This window comes from Panthera onca, chromosome D4, assembly GCF_046562875.1.
Source record: "Panthera onca isolate mPanOnc1 chromosome D4, mPanOnc1 haplotype 2, whole genome shotgun sequence".
Lineage (NCBI taxonomy): Eukaryota > Metazoa > Chordata > Mammalia > Carnivora > Felidae > Panthera > Panthera onca.
In genome coordinates, this window is record NC_138351.1 from 17,000,815 (window position 1) to 17,014,556 (window position 13,742).

General features: G+C 41.6%; 1 protein-coding gene across 2 annotated transcripts in view; it reads left to right on the forward strand.

Annotated features, from left to right (window-relative positions):
- The first annotated feature begins 1,337 nt into the window (after positions 1-1,337).
- Positions 1,338-13,742, forward strand: part of RORB (RAR related orphan receptor B) — a 392,263-nt gene continuing 379,858 nt past the window's right edge. The window contains exons 1-2 of one of the 2 annotated variants that reach the window (XM_060610056.3): positions 1,338-1,759; positions 13,068-13,184. The gene's annotated coding sequence lies outside the window, so the exon portion shown is untranslated. The remainder of the gene's footprint in view (positions 1,760-13,067; positions 13,185-13,742) is intronic. The other variant, XM_060610057.3, reaches the window with a different exon arrangement.

Sequence of the window (13,742 nt, forward strand, 5' to 3'; positions counted from 1 at the left end):
ATAATCTGAAAAATAACTAATATTTGGTAAGTTCTATGTGCCAGGCTTTTTATCTTTACTTACTTTTATTTTGAGATTATTATAGATGCACATGCAGTCGTATAAAATAATAGAAAGTTCCTATTACCCGTTATCCAGTTGCCCACAATGGTAACATCCTGAAAAATTATAGTATGATGTCACAACTAGGATATCGACATTGATATAGCCAAGGTACAGTGTCTTTCCATCACAAGAGTTGCCCTTTTATAGCCATACACATCCCATCAACATCACCAACACCCCATCCTATGTTTAAGTGGAATCCATCCAATTTGTTCATGCATTCATAGTTTCTTCCTTTTTGTTACTGAGAAGTATCCCATGGTACAGGTTTACCACAGTTCATTGAACGATGTGAGTTTGTATTGAACATGTCTTTTTATTATGATGTTTTGACATCTGGGGCCTTATGGATCCTGGGGAAACTTCTCCCCACCCTCTAAGGCTAATCAATTCCTACAGATAGTGAACATCTACCTATCTGCCCATACTCCCACGTGGACACTTCCTCTATCAGGCCCTTACACTCCAAACCAATATTCCCCCTGCTCTAATCACCCCAGGGCCAGGTACCAGGCAACTCAGGACAGCCCCTAGGTCCCAGAACCTGCTGAAATTATTCAAATCAACCAATCCTAAACCTGTTTGCACTGACTTTCTTGTTGCTTCCTGCAAGAACCACAACAAAGCCTTGCTCATTTTCCTCCCATGCACTTTGCCTCATGACAAACCCAGGGGAGACTGAGTCAGAGATCCTGCTTCTCATGACCTTTGAACTGTCCCACCTCGCTGGCTACCCTCAACAGCACAGCACACACATACAAAGTACTCACCCATTCAGCAGGCCTCGGTCAGCTTGGGCCCTCCAGGCCTTTGGATCCATGGCCCGGCCAAACCACCTGGATTATCCTCCTGTCGGAGGGCTCCCACCCGCAGAAATACGATGCCATCCTGCTGTGCACAAGTGGCGACAGGCAGTCCCCATTTGCTCATGCTGCTGATCTGGCCTTCCACAGGAATCCAGGCTCCCACTGTCTCTCAAGCCAAGACAACAGGTCCCACCAAGCAAAGCCTCCGAGTTCCCGCAAGAAGCGGCTTCACGCGCATTAGAAGCCTCTGCGCAGTGCGGGTTTAAAAAGCAGCAGACGCCTGACTTCACCCAAGAGCAGGCAACCGTGACCAGGGCACTTCCGACCCGGGTCCTGGCCAAGTACGGGTCCCCGCTGGTCCATAATCCCCCTGGTTCCAGAACACTAAGCGGAACCGCATGCGCAATGCACTCTCCGGCTCGAGGCTCGAGGCTGCGCCACCGCCTGGATCAACCGTGCCTCCCACGCGTCTCTCCTGGAGGATTCCCGACAGCAGCTCCGCCCTACCTAGCGGAGGAGGCTAGATGTTCAAGCTCTCCCCAGATCTACCTTCGGGGTGAACAGGCTGCGCTGGTGAGGGTATGGCTTGGAATTAGTTAGATCCTTGGGTCCACAACAGCCTCACCCGTTTTGTCTCTCACAACCTTTGAACTGTTGGAGATCCGGGCTCGGAACCCTGGGAACACGCGTGCGCAGTACGTGCCTGTTCAGCCGCCCTGGGGGCCGTGGACGGTCTAACCACCTGAATATCCTCCTGGGTGCAGGGGGCCTCCCTCCCAATATGACCTGATGATGCACCTGCAAAGGCACTATGGCAAGGCAGTGTATGCCTCCTCTTCTTGGGAAGTGTGAGTAACAAACTCTTTTCAGTGGCAGCCACCTCCTGATCTGTTGGCCTCGCCCATACCAGAATAATAACAAGATTGTTTTACTTTGGGGCTATTATGGATAACGTTTCTATGAGCATTTGTGTCTAGGTTTTAGTGAACCTAAGCTGCCATTTCTCTAGGATAAATGCCTAGGAGTGCAGTTTCTGAGTTGCATGCTGGTTGCGTGTCTAGAGTTTCATCTAAATGCGTATATAACCCTAACAGCAACTCTGTGATGTTGGTGTTATTTTTTTCCATTTCACAAATGAGGGAATTGAGGCACAGAGAAGGTCAGCAACTTACTTAAAGGTCTTGGTAGCTTACTTAAGATCCTTCATAAACTGGTATCAACTATAACAAATATTTTTTAATCATCTTTGACTTCATTTGTACCACTCACTGCCCCTGAATATGCCTTCTACCTTCCTGCAGAGTACAGACTCAAACTCAGGCAAGATACGTATATATTCCAATGCTACCAAAAAGAATAAACATTTTACTATGTGATGTAATACGCTAATACCATACAGATACTTCATCCCTTCTTGGCATCTCTTTTAACATAATTAAAAAAAAAAATGATTGGAGCACCTAGGTGGCTCAGTTGTTAAACATCTGACTTCAGCTCAGGTCATGATCTCATGGTTCAGGAGATCAAGTCCCACATCCACTGGGTGAGCTCAAGCCCTGCCTTGGGTGAGCTTGAGCCCAGCTTCTGGTGAACAGGAGCCCAGCTTCAGGTGAGCCCCTCTTTCCTCTCTCTCCTTCTTTCTCTTCTCTGCCCCTTATGAGATTTTCTCTCTCTCTCTCTATCTCTATCTCTTTCTCTTCCCCTCCCTCACTAGTGCCCTCTTGTTCTCTTAAAAAAAAAAAAAAAAAAAAAAAAAAAAAGGTTAAAAAAAAGTTCTTAAGCATCTCATGCAACCAATCTGTGTCTTGGGAGATAGCACATGATAAATTAAAGAGTCCATTTGGATGAAGTTTATGTAGAATTTACATCCCTTCTTCATATTGCAAAGTTTTGGGTTTTTTTTCAGATCCCTCTGCCATGTCCATAATAATCCTATAATGAATGCCAGGGCATTGTCCTGAAAGATGAGAGCAGTGGAGACATTTGTCCTCATGGAGTGCCCTTAACAGTCTCTTGGTATCATGTCTCATGCAACAGTAAAAATGTCCCCAGCTGTATTCAAGCAAGAAGTTGGCAGCAGGGCTCTGACTTAAATCCGTGCTTGTTCTTCCCAAGTTTAACGTCCAGAACAAATAGCTGAAAGATGAAGGATTTCCACTCTAACCAAAACTGCACAGATGTTACAAAAGGGTATATAGAATATTACCAGGTGGCCTTTTCCTTAGGTAATTAAGCAGGAGTTTAGAAAACTGTAATAACGTTGTCTGTGGGGGCAAAAGCAGGGACAAAACAGGTCAAGTCAAGTAACTCAAGCATCCTCTACCGTCTCAAAAAATAAAACATAAAGCTTCAACTGAACTGACCTCTATGCATCTCTAAACAACCCCATTCTTTCCTAGAGATAATCACTGCCCTTAATTTTAGTTTATCATACTGATGTATACTTTTATTCCTATTATATTCCTATGTTTTTATTTGTATGTATATTTAAGGAAATATATATATAGTTGTTAAACAAAAAATGTCATTGTATAGGTATTAGGTTTTATATACCTGGCTTCTTTCTGTCCATATACTTCTCAAACTTAACTTTACCTACTCGAAATTATACTTTTCAGTTTTATCCATGTTAGTACATTATTATTATACTTTTTTCCCTTTTCACTGCTGAGTAATGCTACATTGTATTATTATACTTAAAAGTATTCGTCTATTTTTCTGTTTTTAGACACTTAGATTGCTTTTTTGATACAAACAATGTTTCAATAAATATTCATGTATAACATTGAGCTAATGCACAGGAGTATCTCAAGGATATATATATATATACCTAATAATTGTTATTGCTGTATCATAAGTATATACCTATTAAACTTCACCAGAGGTATCCTTTGGGATCCTAGCAAAAATCAGATGACACATTCAAAGTGGACACTTGCCAGGGAATGTAAAAAAAAACAAACTATTTAATATGCATTTTTAGAGTTTAGGGACATAGGAAATACTGCAATACTCTGGGATTAGCAAGAGCAGATACTACTCTTAAGGCTTAAATAGCAAAGGGAGGAAGCAGTGAGAAGGATCAAGAAAATGTAACTCCATGGAGAGCTCTATGACAGGATCTTTGGTATAAGGGATAGAATGCAACAAAAACACGTGAGAAGAGCAACAAAATAAATACCATGAACTCACTTCCCTCTCGTCTTCCAATCTTCCACTGAACCCATCAGGAAGCCAAAGAACCTGGGAGACTGTTAATATAAGGTCCACCTCCTAGGGCAAAATGCTGAGCAAAGAAAGACATTGGATCTGGAGAGATAACCAGGAAGTATCCAGCATAATAAATGCAGCAAAATTGCTTTACAAAGGAATTGTATTGTTTTACACTCCCACCAAAAGTGTATGAAATTCCACGTTCTCATCAATGCTTTACTTTTAGGCATTTTACTTTTTGCTAATCTGATGGGTATGGAATGATATATGATTTAAATATTCATTATCCTTACATCTTTTGTAGGTAAGCATCTTTTCTTGTTTGTTAACTATTAGTATTTCCTCCTCTCAAATTTCTTCCCTCAGATGTGTTCTCATTGTTTTTCTTATATTAACTTTTTCTTTCTTTCTTTCTTTCTTTCTTTCTTTCTTTCTTTCTTTCAACATACCTCCAATGACTTCTTCCAGGTTTTACTCCACTTTGCTTTGAATGAACAGAATTCCCTTTCTTTCTCTCTCGAATGCACTTGGTTCAACTTCCGGCATCTGGAGTGGTAACTGCATAACTGCCACATAGTATCCATTTTTCCTGGTCCTTGTGGCAGGATCTGCATAGGGATACCATGTGTTACTAAAGCAACAGCATTGACATTAACATTGCTTTCTATCCTTGTCCCAATTCAGTTATGCAAAAATGAAAACTTCTGTGTGCCTTTTTTTCATATGTATATTCTCTGCGGGAAAGTGCACTCTTTTCCATTTAAGAAATAGGAATTTAGTTGAAGGAAGAGGAAGAAGAGAAGGAGAAGGAGGAGGAGAGAAAAGAAGAGAAGGAGAAGGTAGAGAAAAGGGAGAAATTTGACAACTTGGATCACCTCATTGATATGCAAGGACATATTCTTTATTACTGGCCTTGATTCTATTGGTACTCACTAAATAGTGACTGGTTGCTTCTCTAGAGAGATTTACATTTAAATGTTCAAACAGATAAGCTCTAAAATCCAGAGAGGTGGAAAAGAGTAGTTAATACCTTTAGTGAGGAGTTCTCAAATAGTATAAGAAATTACTTTGCCTGCATTAAACATGTTCTTGTTTATTCTACAAAGGAGCAGTGAATCACAAGATGTTGAACAATAACTAAGAAATAATTGAAGATAAAGTTTGAAAACAAAAAGTGCTTTACATTTGGGGCACCTGGGTGGCTCAGTCAGTTAAGCATCTGACTTCAGCTCAGGTCTTAATCTCAAGATTCACGAGTTCAAAAAGATTCATGGTTCAAAAAGTTTGCATGTAACTTAGTGACTTGTTATTTTCAAATGCACAATTTTCTTTTTAATTCGGTGGGGAAAAAGTGTGATCATTTTCTTGCAAAGAAATCTTTATCAGAAAAATGCAAGAAGTGTTTCAGATGATTTTCAAAGAGCTATTTGCCTGTATCTTGAAAGCATCACCACATTATGTGTTTTAAATATCAATGCGAGGTTCCGGAAGATGGCGGCGTAGGAGGACGCGGGGCTCACAGCGCGTCCTGCCGATCACTTAGATTCCACCTACACCTGCCTAAAGAACCCAGAAAACCGCCAGAGGATTAGCAGAAGGGAGTCTCCGGAGTCAAGCGCAGACTAGAGGCCCACGGAAGAGGGTAGGAAGGGCGGCGAGGCGGTGCGCGCTCCACGGACTGGCGGGAGGGAGCCGGGGCGGAGGGGCGGCTCGCCGGCCAAGCAGAGCCCCCGAGTCTGGCTGGCAAAAGCGGAGGGGCCGGACGGACTGTGTTCCGACAGCAAGCGCGACTTAGCGTCTGGGAGGTCAGAAGTTAACAGCTCTGCGCGGAAAGCGGGAAGGCTGGAGGACAAAGGGAGGGAGAGCTGCTGAGCCCCCGGACGGCAGAGCTCAGCTTGGCGGGGAACAAAGGCGCCAGCGCCATCTCCCCCGCCCATCCCCCAGCCAAAATCCCAAAGGGAACCGGTTCCTGCCAGGGAACTTGCTCGCTCCGCGCAAACACCCAACTCTGTGCTTCTGCGGAGCCAAACCTCCGGCAGCGGATCTGACTCCCTCCCGCTGCCACAGGGCCCCTCCTGAAGTGGATCACCTAAGGAGAAGCGAGCTAAGCCTGCCCCTCCAGCCCCCGTGCACCTTGCCTACCCACCCCAGCTAATACGCCAGATCCCCAGCAACACAAGCCTGGCAGTGTGCAAGTAGCCCAGACGGGCCACGCCACCCCACAGTGAATCCCGCCCCTAGGAGAGGGGAAGAGAAGGCACACACCAGTCTGACTGTGGCCCCAGCGGTGGGCTGGGGGCAGACATCGGGTCGGACTGCGGCCCCGCCCACTAACTCCAGTTATACACCACAGCACAGGGGAAGTGCCCTGCAGGTCCTCACCACGCCAGGGACTCTCCAAAATGACCAAACGGAAGAATTCCCCTCAGAAGAATCTCCAGGAAATAACAACAGCTAATGAACTGATCAAAAAGGATTTAAATAATATAACAGAAAGTGAATTTAGAATAATAGTCATAAAATTAATCGCTGGGCTTGAAAACAGTATACAGGACAGCAGAGAATCTCTTGCCACAAAGATCGAGGGACTAAGGAACAGTCACGAGGAGTTGAAAAACGCTTTAAACGAATTGCAAAACAAAATGGAATCCACGATGGCTCGGCTTGAAGAGGCAGAGGAGAGAATAGGTGAACTAGAAGATAAAGTTATGGAGAAAGAGGAAGCTGAAAGAAAGAGAGATAAAAAAATCCAGGAGTATGAGGGGAAAATTAGAGAACTAAGTGATACACTAAAAAAAAATAATATACGCATAATTGGTATCCCAGAGGAGGAAGAGAGAGGGAAGGGTGCTGAAGGGGTACTTGAACAAATTATAGCTGAGAACTTCCCTGAACTGGGGAAGGAAAAAGGCATTGAAATCCAGGAGGCACAGAGAACTCCCTTCAGACGTAACTTGAATCGATCTTCTGCACGACATATCATAGTGAAACTGGCAAAATACAAGGATAAGGAGAAAATTCTGAAAGCAGCAAGGGATAAACGTGCCCTCACATATAAAGGGAGACCTATAAGACTCGTGACTGATCTCTCCTTTGAAACTTGGCAGGCCAGAAAGGCTTGGCACGATATCTACAGTGTGCTAAACAGAAAAAATATGCAGCCGAGAATCCTTTATCCAGCAAGTCTGTCATTTAGAATAGAAGGAGAGATAAAGGTCTTCCCAAACAAACAAAAACTGAAGGAATTTGTCACCACGAAACCAGCCCTACAAGAGATCCTAAGGGGGATCCTGTGAGACAAAGTACCAGAGACATCACTACAAGCATAAAACATACAGACATCACAATGACTCTAAACCCATATCTTTCTATAATAACACTGAATGTAAATGGATTAAATGCGCCAACTAAAAGACATAGGGTATCAGAATGGATAAAAAAACAAGACCCATCTATTTGCTGTCTACAAGAGACTCATTTTAGATCTGAGGACACCTTTAGATTGAGAGTGAGGGGATGGAGAACTATTTATCATGCTCCTGGAAGCCAAAAGAAAGCTGGAGTAGCCATACTTATATCAGACAAACTAGACTTTAAATTAAAGGCTGTAACAAGAGATGAAGAAGGGCATTATATAATAATCACAGGGTCTATCCACCAGGAAGAGCTAACTATTATAAATGTCTATGCGCCAAATACCCGAGCCCCCAGATATATAAAACAATTACTCATAAACATAAGCAACCTCATTGATAAGAATGTGGTCATTGCAGGGGACTTTAACACCCCACTTACAGAAATGGATAGATCATCTAGACACACAGTCAATAAAGAAACAAGGGCCCTGAATGATACATTGGATCAGATGGACTTGACAGATATATTTAGAACTCTGCATCCCAAAGCAACAGAATATACTTTCTTCTCGAGTGCACATGGAACATTCTCCAAGATAGATCATATACTGGGTCACAAAACAGCCCTTCATAAGTTTACAAGAATTGAAATTATACCATGCATACTTTCAGACCACAATGCTATGAAGCTTGAAATCAACCACAGGAAAAAGTCTGGAAAACCTCCAAAAGCATGGAGGTTAAAGAACACCCTACTAACGAATGAGTGGGTCAACCAGGCAATTAGAGAAGAAATTAAAACATACATGGAAACAAACGAAAATGAAAATACAACAATCCAAACGCTCTGGGATGCAGCGAAGGCAGTCCTGAGAGGAAAATACATTGCAATCCAGGCCTATCTCAAGAAACAAGAAAAATCCCAAATACAAAATCTAACAGCACACCTAAAGGAAATAGAAGCAGAACAGCAAAGGCAGCCTAAACCCAGAAGAAGAAGAGAAATAATAAAGATCAGAGCAGAAATAAACACTATAGAATCTAAAAAAACTGTAGAGCAGATCAACGAAACCAAGAGTTGGTTTTTTGAAAAAATAAACAAAATTGACAAACCTCTAGCCAGGCTTCTCAAAAAGAAAAGGGAGATGACCCAAATAGATAAAATCATGAATGAAAATGGAATGATTACAGCCAATCCCTCAGAGATACAAACAATTATCAGGGAATACTATGAAAAATTATATGCCAGCAAATTGGACAACCTGGAAGAAATGGACAAATTTCTAAACACCCACACTCTTCCAAAACTCAATCAGGAGGAAATAGAAAGCTTGAACAGACTCATAACCAGCGAAGAAATTGAATCGGTTATCAAAAATCTCCCAACAAATAAGAGTCCAGGACCAGATGGCTTCCCAGGGGAGTTCTACCAGACATTTAAAGCAGAGATAATACCTATCCTTCTCAAGCTATTCCAAGAAATAGAAAGGGAAGGAAAACTTCCAGACTCATTCTATGAAGCCAGTATTACTTTGATTCCTAAACCAGACAGAGACCCAGTAAAAAAAGAGAACTACAGGCCAATATCCCTGATGAATATGGATGCAAAAATTCTCAATAAGATACTAGCAAATCGAATTCAACAGCATATAAAAAGAATTATTCACCATGATCAAGTGGGATTCATTCCTGGGATGCAGGGCTGGTTCAACATTCACAAATCGATCAACGTGATACATCACATTAACAAAAAAAAAGAGAAGAACCATATGATCCTGTCAATCGATGCAGAAAAGGCCTTTGACAAAATCCAGCACCCTTTCTTAATAAAAACCCTTGAGAAAGTCGGGATAGAAGGAACATACTTAAAGATCATAAAGGCCATTTATGAAAAGCCCACAGCTAACATCATCCTCAACGGGGAAAAACTGAGAGCTTTTTCCCTGAGATCAGGAACACGACAGGGATGCCCACTGTCACCGCTGTTGTTTAATATAGTGCTGGAAGTTCTAGCATCAGCAATCAGACAACAAAAGGAAATCAAAGGCATCAAAATTGGCAAAGATGAAGTCAAGCTTTCGCTTTTTGCAGATGACATGATATTATACATGGAAAATCCGATAGACTCCACCAAAAGTCTGCTAGAACTGATACATGAATTCAGCAAAGTTGCAGGATACAAAATCAATGTGCAGAAATCAGTTGCATTCTTATACACTAACAATGAAGCAACAGAAAGACAAATGAAGAAACTGATCCCATTCACAATTGCACCAAGAAGCATAAAATACCTAGGAATAAATCTAACCAAAGATGTAAAAGATCTGTATGCTGAAAACTATAGAAAGCTTATGCAGGTAATTGAAGAAGATATAAAGAAATGGAAAGACATTCCCTGCTCATGGATTGGAAGAATAAATATTGTCAAAATGTCAATACTACCCAAAGCTATCTACACATTCAATGCAATCCCAATCAAAATTGCACCAGCATTCTTCTCGAAACTAGAACAAGCAATCCTAAAATTCATATGGAACCACAAAAGGCCCCGAATAGCCAAAGTAATTTTGAAGAAGAAGACCAAAGCAGGAGGCATCACAATCCCAGACTTTAGCCTCTACTACAAAGCTGTCATCATCAAGACAGCATGGTATTGGCATAAAAACAGACACATAGACCAATGGAATAGAATAGAAACCCCAGAACTAGACCCACAAACGTATGGCCAACTCATCTTTGACAAAGCAGGAAAGAACATCCAATGGAAAAAAGACAGTCTCTTTAACAAATGGTGCTGGGAGAACTGGACAGCAACATGCAGAAGGTTGAAACTAGACCACTTTCTCACACCATTCACAAAAATAAACTCAAAATGGATAAAGGACCTGAATGTGAGACAGGAAACCATCAAAACCTTAGAGGAGAAAGCAGGAAAAGACCTCTCTGACCTCAGCCGTAGCAATCTCTTACTCGGCACATCCCCAAAGGCAAGGGAATTAAAAGCAAAAGTGAATTACTGGGACCTTATGAAGATAAAAAGCTTCTGCACAGCAAAGGAAACAACCAACAAAACTAAAAGGCAACCAACGGAATGGGAAAAGATATTTGCAAATGACACATCGGACAAAGGGCTAGTATCCAAAATCTATAAAGAGCTCATCAAACTCCACACCCGAAAAACAAATAACCCAGTGAAGAAATGGGCAGAAAACATGAATAGACACTTCTCTAAAGAAGACATCCGGATGGCCAACAGGCACATGAAAAGATGTTCAACGTCGCTCCTTATCAGGGAAATACAAATCAAAACCACACTCAGATACCACCTCACGCCAGTCAGAGTGGCCAAAATGAAGAAATCAGGAGACTATAGATGCTGGAGAGGATGTGGAGAAACAGGAACCCTCTTGCACTGTTGGTGGGAATGCAAATTGGTGCAGCCGCTCTGGAAAGCAGTGTGGAGGTTCCTCAGAAAATTAAAAATAGACCTACCCTATGACCCAGCAATAGCACTGCTAGGAATTTATCCAAGGGATACAGGAGTACTGATGCATAGGGGCACCTGTACCCCAATGTTTATAGCGGCACTCTCAACAATAGCCAAATTATGGAAAGAGCCTAAATGTCCATCAACTGATGAATGGATAAAGAAATTGTGGTTTATATACACAATGGAATACTACGTGGCAATGAGAAAAAATGAAATATGGCCTTTTGTAGCAACATGGATGGAACTGGAGAGTGTGATGCTAAGTGAAATAAGCCATACAGAGAAAGACAGATACCATATGGTTTCACTCTTATGTGGATCCTGAGAAACATAACAGAAACCCATGGGGGAGGGGAAGGAAAAAAAAAAAAAAAAAAAAAGAGGTTAGAGTGGGAGAGAGCCAAAGCATAAGAGACTGTTAAAAACTGAGACCAAACTGAGGGTTGATGGGGGGTGGGAGGGAGGGCAGGGTGGGTGATGGGTATTGAGGAGGGCACCTTTTGGGATGAGCACTGGGTGTTGTATGGAAACCAATTTGACAGTAAATTTCATATATTAAAAAATAAAAAAATAAATAAATAAATAAATAAATAAATAAATAAATAAATAAATATCAATGCTACAATTAAAGCCAGAGAATGAAATATTTGATCAGGAAATCCAGGAAAATAGCTATGATAAAGACAAAAGCTATGAGAATAATACAATTGATGTGGCTGAAGCATCTAGTGTAGCTAAAGCATCGTTAGAGGGAAATACCTGTAATTAAAAATAAAACAGGAGTCCATTGGGGCACCTGGGTGGCTCAGTCGGTTAAGCATCCGACTTCAGCTCAGGTCACGATCTCGAGGTCCGTGAGTTCGAGCCCCGCGTCGGGCTCTGGGCTGATGGCTCAGAGCCTGGAGCCTGCTTCCGATTCTGTGTCTCCCTCTCTCTCTGCCCCTCCCCCATTCATGCTCTGTCTCTCTCTGTCTCAAAAAAAATGAATAAACGTTAAAAAAAAAAAAAAAAAAAACAGGAGTCCATTAAGTAACAAACAAATAATATTGAAAATCAATGTGGTCAACAATTGATTCCTTAATAGGGCTAATAAAATTGATATAAACCTTCATAATATTCATCAAGGAAAAGAGAAAAAAAAGCACAGATTTCCTATACCAGGATTGAATGAAGGGTTGTAACTATAGATTTTATAGGCCTTTAAAAGGTTATATCATGAATACTTCATGCTAATAAATTTAGCAATTTTTATGAAATAGAATTTTTTTGAAAAATCAATTTACCAAAACTGATACAGTAAGCCTAGATTATCAGAATATGTCTATGCACCAAAAAAAAAGTGAAAAGAAAAAGCCTTTTGTAAAACAGTGCATACTTTATGATTCCACCTATATGAAGAGTTACAAAAGGTGAAATTAAGCTATGATAAGAATGTGAAAAACCAGAAGAACAGGCCAAAAAGGGAGTTGTTTATACTAAGCCCCACATCACCAAACTGAGACTGACTTGACTTAAAAAACAAATTTATTTTCTCACAATTCTGGAGGGTAGAGTCGGAGATCAAGGTGTCAAAGGAATGGAAACTTAAACCATCAATCAGGAATTGCCTGGTCAGCTATAGATGGATAATCTGTCTGAGATACTCCTACCATCTTCTAAAGGAAAGTGACCTTACAGTAACTAACCTGCTTTTTTGCCTAGTATTACTTCCTTGTTCCACTTCTTTCTGCCGGCAAGTCTTTCATTTTGTACAGCTCCCCAGAGCTCCTTTTTTTTTTTTTTTTTTTAAAATGTTTATTTCAAGAGGGAGAGAGCACAAGTGGGACAGAGGAAGAGGGAAGAGAGAGAGAGAATCTCAAGCAGCTCCTTGCTATCAGCAGGGAGCCTGATGTGGGGCTTAATCTCATGAACCAAGCAATCATGACCTGAGCTGAAATCAGGAGTCAGACGCTTAACCAACTGAGCCACCCACGCACGGCCCTCAGAGCTCCTTTCTATGTGCTAGATTGGATGCTGCCCAATTCTTGAATCATGGAATAAAGCCAAGGAGATCTTTAACATTTACTCAAATCTACTTGAATTCTGTTTCTTTAACAGTCTCATGGCAGTGATGGGACTTGAAGAAGACATCTGACGGCTTCAGGGACAAGGAGAAACACAGACATCATTACCTGCAGACCCCTTGAGTTTTCTTCCAGTTTCTGAGGGCTGTGGGTAAGTTCTCGCATCTGAGCTCTGCTCTCTTTACATTGAGCTTCTGATCAAATTGGCTTTCGAGTCCAGGGTTAACGGGTCAACCTAGACTAACAAAAGACTTTAACAGATCACTAGCCCTTAATCCTAAATTAGTCCAGATTCCAGTCCAAGACCTAGCAGGTCAGCTCCAGCTGGCAAACAGTTCCACCCGGAACCCTGGGAATTTGGCTTGACGACCATCAGATCAGGGACACGAAAAATATGGCTGGAGAGAAATGTGTGTTGTTATACCATTTAGAGCTAGGATCCTACCAACTGTTGCATTTTAAAGAGAATTATCTTTTTTCCTTTGGGCTATCTTTGGGAGTGGCTCTGGATCTCAGGAGAATAGTATCCTTAGCACTGTCTTTGGAGAAGCTTCTTGAGTCCTAGGAGTTGTTCAATACTGCCAAAAAAAAAATTTGCTGTTTGTTCTGGATGAACCTGACAAGATACTTGAAAGGATTTTCTTTAGTATCTCTATGACCAGAAGTTGGGCAAATTGGAAGCTGATATTTAGAGCCTCATAGGAACTAT